An 8,808-nucleotide genomic window follows, 5' to 3' on the forward strand; every position below is an offset into this window, starting at 1 on the left:
TGTTTAATTTGATCTTCTAAAGTTTAACTGGTGCCCTTTCAAAGGTTTTATCTTTAGTTTGATTCTTCTTATATGTTTAGTTTTGCTCTTTTCTCACCTTTTATTCTTTTCTAATGTCTGATCTGATTTCGAAATGTTTTGTCTTTTTAATGTTTGAATTGTTTTTTCAAATGTTTTATCGGCTTGTTTGAAAAATTTCCTTTTCTTTCACAATGTTTAATTTTTTAATTAAATTTTTGTTAAGGTTTTTCTTTTTAAATGTTTTACCACCTTTCAATGTTTAATTTTCTTTTTTAATGCTTCATTGTATTTTCTGTTTAATTCCTATTTAAAGTTTTATTGTCTTTAAGATTTAATTTTCTAATTAAGCATTTAATTTTTTAATTAAATGTTTTGACTTTTAAAGATTTAATAATCTAATTAAATGTTTTATATTTTTCTAAATGTGTAATATTCTTGTTTAATTGTATTTTTTAAATGTTCAATTATCTAAAATATTTATCTTTAATGTTTAATATTTTTGTTTAAAAATTTTTGTTTAATTTCATAATTACATGCTTTGTATCTTCTGTTTAATTATCTGACTAAATATTTTGTCTAATATAATTTAATTGTATTTAATGTTTAATTATCTTTTTAAAAGTTTTATTATATTAAATGTTTTTTTACTTTGATTTAATTGCTTTTTTACTGTAGTTTATTTCTTTAATCTTTTTTTCTGTCAAGATTTTAAACCCAACCTTAAAAATAAACCCTTAAATCACAATGAAAATACTTCTGTTGTCACAATCATGAGTTAGTCAATTATTCAGTTTATCAATTCAACTTTATTTGTTTACCACCTTTCACACAGATGACAAAACTAAACAAGCAAAGAGAAAAAACTATGCTAAAACTATGATTAAAACTCAAAAACAAACAAAAAAAAGATTTAACATGGTAATAAAATATGTTGTGTCCAGGGGATGGAGGGAGTTTATTGAAGTCTTCTTGGGCTCACATGGGAAATCATTTAAAATATAAACTTGATATTCAGTCTAAGGAAACTGCAGAGCGACAGAAGAACCAACAATATCTCCTGTTTTCTCCTTTAATGAGTCGACTCTTCTTGTGCTTTCAGACCAAAGAACTACAGACTCTTCACAACCTGCTCAAACTCTTGGTACAGGACCTCACCACACGGGTCAAGAAGGTTTCTGTCTCATTTCTACTCTGAAGCTCACCTTCTCCTGCTCAAACTGCTGACAAATGTTTCTGCTGCTCTAAAGTCTGGTCTCCAGAACTTCCTAAAAACTCTCAAAGTCTCTTCTGCTGCAGGTTGCTTTGTAGAACTGTTCCAGAAAACCTCACTAAACCACATGGAGGGGCCTCAAGATAGTCGTCCAAATGAAACCGTACAAAAACCAAACTAGCACAACCCAAACGCTAAAGTCTCCTGCAGCCTACCAGAGAACCTCTGAGAACAGAGAATCAGGACAGGAACTCTTACCTTCTGGACAACCAACGTTGGTTCACAAACAAGAATACAGAATGTGTCTGACCAAAAACCTCTGAAGACTCACTACAGCCAAGATAAAGACACAACTCAGCTGCACCAAATCCACTAATCACTGCACACATTAGCACCATGTGCTAACTGTGGCTAAAGAACCACATTTACCAAGACAACTATCCAGTACAAAGCCCTAAAACACACCAAGAAACACATTAAAGACGATTTTACTGCTGGAAGCTGCAAGCCAACGCCTAAAGAACAAACTAAAGCAACGGAGCCAAACCCGGTTCAGTGGTGAAGAGAAGCAGAGGAAATGTTTGTCTGCAGCTAAATAAAGCAGGAAGACACTGAGCTGCTCAGGTGTTCCTGATAACACCAAGCAGCCACCTGGACAGCCAATAGGAACACAGCTTCCTGGAAGTCCAGAGGGCTGGGCTTAGTGAAGGAAATTTAGTTTAAAGTTGAAGCAGAAAGTTAACAAAGAAAGTTGAAAACCACCTTCTGATACCTGAAATCTCTGAGTTTTCACACAAAGAACACCTGAACATGTCAAACTGGTTCCATAGTAGAACCATCATTGTAAAAACGTCATAGTATGGTGTGTTGCTCAAAAAACATTACGACCCGGCTGTCTAGGGTCGCCGAGGAGCAACACAAAAACAGGACAAACGCTGGTTTCCAGGGGGTTAGGAGGCTATTTATTTGAAAGAGGAAGTTTACAACAACACAACATGTGAGCAGAAAAATCACAAAGTCTGTCTTTAGTTCAGCTGAAAATATTAGTTTTTGTCTTTTTTATTGACCAAACTTTTCAGGAAGTAGATGAAGAATAATTAAAGCTCTCATGTAGAAGTCCAACTTATTTTGGATCCTTGTGGAGAGTTTAATCTTAGAGTTTGTAAAGCTGTTGAGTTTTTAGAGTCACATGGATTGTTTTGACATTTAATAACCGAGTCCTGAAATAAAATTACAGTTGTGGATTTCTGTCATTTAGTCTGGACTAAACAAATAACAGCAGCATAAATCTCAAACGTCATTATGAGGAGTCTGGATTGAGGTTTCTCACTTGATAATGATCAAAACATGAAATTTAGGTTGGTTTAAAGGAATATTCCACCTTAAATCTTTGAATGTTGACCTAAAAGGTTGGTGGAAGTATTCCACCTACAAGGTCCTCAAACATCCACCTTAAAGGAACATTCCACCAAAAATCCTTGGACATGCACCTAAAATGTTGGTTTAACCGAGTATTCCATCCAAAATCCTCAAAGAGACCTGAGGGGCTGGTTAAAAGGAATATTCCACCTAAAACCTCAAATATAGACCCGAAAGGGTGGTTTAGAAAAAATCCTTCAATGTAGACCAAAAAAGTTAGTATGGAGGAATATTCCACCTGAAATGTAGACCTGAGAAGTTGGTTTGGAAGAATATACCATCCTAAACATCCTTAAATGTAGACTAAAAGATGGTTTGGAAGAAAATTCCACCTAAAATCCTCCAATGTAGACCTAAAAGGTGAGTTTAATGGTATATTCCACCTAAAATTCACTACTGTAGACCTTGGAGGTTGGTCTGATGGTATATTCCACCCAACATCCTTGAACATAAACTTAAAAAGTTCGTTCAAAGGAATATTCCACCTAAAATCCTTCAATGTAGACCAAAAAATCTTGGTGTAAAGGAGTATTCCACCTTAAATGTAGACCTAAAGGATGGTTTGGAGTAATATTCTACTCTAAAATCTTCCAATGTAGACCTAAAAGGTTGATCTGATGGTATATTCTACCCAACATCCTGGAACATTTACCTAAAAGGTTGGTTTAATGGTATATTCCCAGAAGAACCCTTGAACATTGGGCTTAATGGTATATTCCACCCAAAATACTTGTACATATACCAAGAAGTCAGTGTAAAGGAAATGTAGACCTAAAAGGATTGTTTAAAGGAATATTTAAACGATTATTTTCATTATTTAATAATCTGTTATCAGTCAGAACCCTGGCAAACTTATTTTCATCAGTTTTTTTAGTGGAAGTCACAAATAAAGGAGCTCTTGGTTTTTCCCGGCGTTACTGAGTCCAAAGCTGCTGTTTCAACACAGAACGTTCACATGCATCCACAAACCTCTCAGCACTCAAACACCCACAGACAGGAGGCCGGCTGGACCGAGGCTCGGCGGCGTCCTCAGACCCACGAGTCGGGGAGTCGCTGAACTTGTTGGTCCGGTTTGAAGGCCTCCTGTGTGGTCCAGTAGAAGTCCACGTAGTCGGTGTTGGCTTTGAACCGCAGCGACTGGCCACCATCAGGTGGACCGGCTCGTCCTCGTAGGACTCCTCCTGTAGCCTTGAGGGAACCACAGGAACATTCAGTAGCTGTTGGAGTTCTTCCTGTCAGGCTCGTGGTAGAACGGCTCTGAAGAATCTTGTACTTGTCTTATCTGGAACAATCTAACAGCCTAAACTGTTAACAGCAGTGTAAAGAAGCAAACACACAGGCATAGATTAGGACTCAAACTAGATTTATTTTAGAAAACAAATCAACTTAGAGGCATTTGTTCACACATGTGGCTGAATAGGAGGCCGTCCAATCAGATTGGAGGTCTTCACTCTGTAGGTTGTTTGTTTGGTGAGACTCTTGGACCTCCATCAGCTGACGTGGATGTTTGATGGTCTTCCTCTCTAGTGCCAGATGATTCATCCATGAATTCAGCAGCTACAGACTGAAATGAAGCTCATGCTGCCGTTATTGAATTCCTGTTCCAGATCAAATGTTCAGAGCTCACCTTGAATGCAGCCGTCTGCTGTCTGATAGTTTTTCTCATTGTAGTCTTCAATAAAGTCTTTTTCCTCATGTCAGGATGTGGTGAGACTCTTTCTCAGTCTCTGCAGACGTCCCTCATTGTGCATCTCCAGAGAAGAAACAGAAAAACTGGTCACTGCTTCAGCATCAAACGCTCTCCAGCATTGAGAGTGTTTTAGGAATTCATTCATTGTGTTGTGAACTTTGAAGGAGCAGAAACTTTACAGCTGCCAAAGATATGAGCTCCAATTCTGGATGTTTTAGGAAATGAAGTTCATCAAATGAACACTTGATTTTTGCTGATAACTCTCATTAAATTACTGAAGAAATCTAACATAAAAACCTGTAAACTCTCAGGCAGCTTTTGTTAAAGTTTGTCTATAATTCTATCATCATGTTCTGGAACCAGGACTCTGCAGAAGTTCCTTCAATCAGATACTTGTGTGTTTCTATTTAAGGCCTCAGGTTTGAACGTACAGCAGAGGATTAGAAAGGAGTGATTTTAATATTTAAATCAGTCCAGTAAATGTTTGGAGTAAAAAATGATTAAAATGTTGATTTAGATAGATTTGTGTCATAAATAATATTGTAGAGTCTCACTTAAATATATCCAAATGAGTTCAGTGTATTTACATTTTATAGAATATTTGATTTCTTAATCTCAATACTGTAGAGTCTGACCCTAAATATTATAATAATGATGTCAATTTAAATAATAAACTTTAATCAGCTAAACTTACATAATAAATATCACTGCACAATCTTAACCTGAACATTCATATTATTGAGGTAAATTTACATAAATCATGATATTCTAGAGTCTTAACTGGAATATTTCTAACATGAATCTTTTTGTATTGTGCTGATAAACAACAATAACCCGACTTTCAGATAATATTTATTCACTGTGTATTGGCTAGTACAGAAGTATTAGTACAGAATATTATTTCTTGTTTTATGTGTGATAATTGGCAGTAAACATTCTAAGAAGTGGAAATTGTCAGGATTGTAATAGTGCTGTTCTTGCACAATATTTGTCACTTAATTGCCCTCAGGATGCTGTCGTTGAGCTACCAGTTTTACAGAACAGGCAGATGTTGCAGCTAATGATGTTGTAATTCACATAAACAAGGAAACAAGTCCATCATAATTTGAATGTTAACAGTCCAAAATGAAAAGGTCATATACAGCTTTCCTATTGGGCTAAAGAGCCAAAAAAAAAAACCATGAAAAAAACTTTGTAAAAGCGAGAGGTCGGTAGCAGCTTTCATTTTTTCTTACAACCCGCCCAAAATATCTGTTGTATCCCCCTGTGCCCCCCCTCCCCACTAAAATTAATCTGGATCCGCCCGTCTGACATGAAAGCTGGGATCGTTCTGCAGTTACTGTCCTCAACAAGCAGCAGGTGGCGCTGTGAGCTCCTCCTCTTCAAAGCACAGCCGGTCAGTCTAGTGACCTGCAGCATCCCACTGTCTGATTAGAGGAGACCACATCACTCCATGTCCAGACGGCAGATGAATCAAAGTCTCTGCAGATCCCGTCCTGCTTACAGAGCAGGATGGAAATGAAAATGTTTCGTCACTGTCACACTAAAATAAATCACTGCATTTAGCCTCTAGTTCAGAAACACATTTTGGGTATTTTAAACTCACTTTTTGTCTCTCCCACAACGTTGATTACAATTACATGCAAATGGGAAATTATGCAACTTAGGCGATGACATCATTTAGCGACTTCTAGTGACTTTTAGGACAGCCAATAGCTACTTTCCTTACTGAGGAGTTGGCAACACTGGTCAAAACATAAACGATGCCTCTTTCCCATTGTTGTAAGGTAGACAATGTGCTACAAGCCCAGTTTTATCAAAAGTAGCTGTCTTTCAAGCTACAGGAATAACATTGATGTCTATAGAGTGAACAGGAACCGTGTGCAAATTGCAAAACTGCTGCAACAGCAAAGAGAGACACAAATATTCAATAGCTTCTCTCTGATACACTGTAGTGTCACCAAAATCACTGCAGCCTTCAACTGGCTCCTGTTGACACCAATGTTATTTCTGCAGCTTGAAAGACAGCTACTGTTGATAAAACTAGGCTGTGTAGCACATTGTCTACCTTACAACCATGGAAAACAGGCATCGTTTATAATGAGTTATTGATGGTGGAATTCTGAATCTGTGAATATCTTTCCGATTTTACTGAACTGTGGCCCTAAGGAGCCGTGGTGGGCGTCCTTTATTTTCATTTCTGAAAGGTGGCAACACTAATTGACAGCCAGGTTGCTTTACCAGCGTAGGCACGACTTGGATGCCGGAATAGATTTCATTGTTGACCAACTGCAAGGCCCTGGAAAGGATCACGGTTACCGTGGATGTTTACAAAGTGCAAACAACACGGTATTTCTATCAGAAAAGAAGACGTCAGGATCCTCCTCTCTCTACTGGACCCCATCAGTTCCCAAGTTCGCCAGACCAGACGTCTCAGAAGGAGGCAATATTTTGCTCAGGACCCAACTTTGTGTGGCACATTGACTCATATGCAAACTGAAGCCATATGGGATATGTATTAATGGCTGCATCGACGGGTTTTCACGCAACATCATTTGGCTGCGGGCCGCCTTCACTAACAGCGACCTGAAAGTTATCGGGGGGTACTTCATGGAAGCAGTGGAGCGCTGTGGGGGCTGCCCAAGGCTCGTACGAACTGACATGGGCACTGACAATGTGGTGGTCAGAGACCTTCAGCAGTTTTACGGGAGAAATGACGTGGATGACAGAGCAGTGGAGAGAAGCTACGTCACAGAAGCAAGTACCACGAACCAGAGAATTGAGAGCTGGGGGTGAGTGATGAGAAAAGAAGGAATCGAACCCTGGATCACGCTTCTGGCAGAACTGAAGGATGAGGGATTCTTCGCTGGGGATTTCATTGACAAAGCTCTGTCACAGTTCTGTTTCATGCCAATCATTCAGGTAAATAGCCTATATCATGATCACAGCAAGAAATCCAGGAACTGTACCATCAACTCTACATTACCTTCATGTAATCTTAGAGATTTAAGCCACTGTGAGTTTATTTAATCTGCGTGATGTATTGATCTTTAGACTGTTGTGAAAGTAAGATACATCACAATGTAATTTAAGCTACTTTTATTTGCTTAACACAAACTTTTGTTTTTCTTACTCACTGCAAAAGCAGAGAAGAAAGAGGACTATATTTCACTTATTATAGGCCCTAATCATTGTTTAAAAATGCACTGCATGCCAGCTGGGACTGAATTGTTGTTGTTTCTTCAACAGGAGGTATTAAATGACATCCGGGTGTTTGGAATACTCACCGTATAAGGCTGTCTAAGAACACCAACGTGCCCAGTGGAATACCTGATGTCATGTACATGGTCCCTCACCTTTGGGGTGCAGAAGACTGTCTTGTTCCACTGACTGATGATTTAACCACATGTAAAGACAGCTGCAAGACAGTTGTATTTGATTACATTAAAAATTAAAACATATAACATTTTAAGATTGTGCATCTGGATTTGTGCATTGAGCCTATCTGTTCTGGTGTGACCATGTTCTACGCAAACTTTCAGTAAATATTAATCTTCTGTTTGGAAAAAAATACACAACACACACACCCACACACCCACACACACACACACCCACACACACACACACACACACACACACACACACACACACACACACACACACACACACACACACACACAAGGCAAGCAAAGACGGCAGGTGCAGTGGCTTACATTCTCATCTTCAAGTTTCTGGATCACATCTTCTTCAAGTTTGCGCTCCATCAAAAATTCTCGCAGCCGAGTATCCATAGCTGACCTCTAAACCACAGGACAACAAAATTAATTAACAAGTAGCCTTACCAAGCAGTAGATTTTCCAGATTCTGGATCTATAATTCCAAATCACATATTGCCCCATGTCCCTGCTATTATGTTGCAAAAAAGCAACATGTTTCTGCAAATACAGTGTAAATTAATACATTTATTTTACCACTCGGTGCACTCTCAATGCCTCCTGTTTATTTCTGGTGACAGCTGCACATTGTAGAGCTGATTTAAACATTATACTCAAGCTCTGACACTGTCCTGTGAAATCACTTTAGCCTTTGTCAAATCGAAGTGGAATATGTTAGAGAAAATGTTAACATGATGGTTTAATTGGTTTCTGTGATTTTATTGAAGGACAAATGTCCAGAGGACACTTCAGACACATTCATGTAGTTCAATCAGAGCAACAACAACCTGCAAAGTAATACAAATTAGATTGTTATCACTGAGGCTACAGGTTCCCTTGGGAACGTATAGTGAGCGTTACCGTAACTGCACGGTTTCGTCCGGTAGCATCATTAAACGCTGCGGTTCTTATCGCCTCTGTATTCCCTCAGCTGAGAGTCTGACACACGTGATGCTACTTTCAAAGCCGATGATCAGTGAAAAAGGCACTTTTTAAGATGATTTCAAGCTGAAGCTCTGAACAGAATGTGGTCC

General features: G+C 38.4%; 1 long non-coding RNA gene across 1 annotated transcript; it reads right to left on the reverse strand.

Moving 5' to 3' along the window:
- Positions 1–5,782: 5,782 nt before the first annotated feature.
- LOC129350542 (uncharacterized) lies at positions 5,783–8,193 on the reverse strand. The gene is made up of 3 exons (XR_008603978.1): positions 8,054–8,193; positions 7,628–7,758; positions 5,783–5,836 (listed from the first exon to the last, which is right to left on the reverse strand). It is a non-coding gene; the product is annotated as an uncharacterized LOC129350542 (long non-coding RNA).
- Positions 8,194–8,808: the final 615 nt, after the last annotated feature.

This window comes from Amphiprion ocellaris, chromosome 14 (genome assembly GCF_022539595.1).
Source record: "Amphiprion ocellaris isolate individual 3 ecotype Okinawa chromosome 14, ASM2253959v1, whole genome shotgun sequence".
Lineage (NCBI taxonomy): Eukaryota > Metazoa > Chordata > Actinopteri > Pomacentridae > Amphiprion > Amphiprion ocellaris.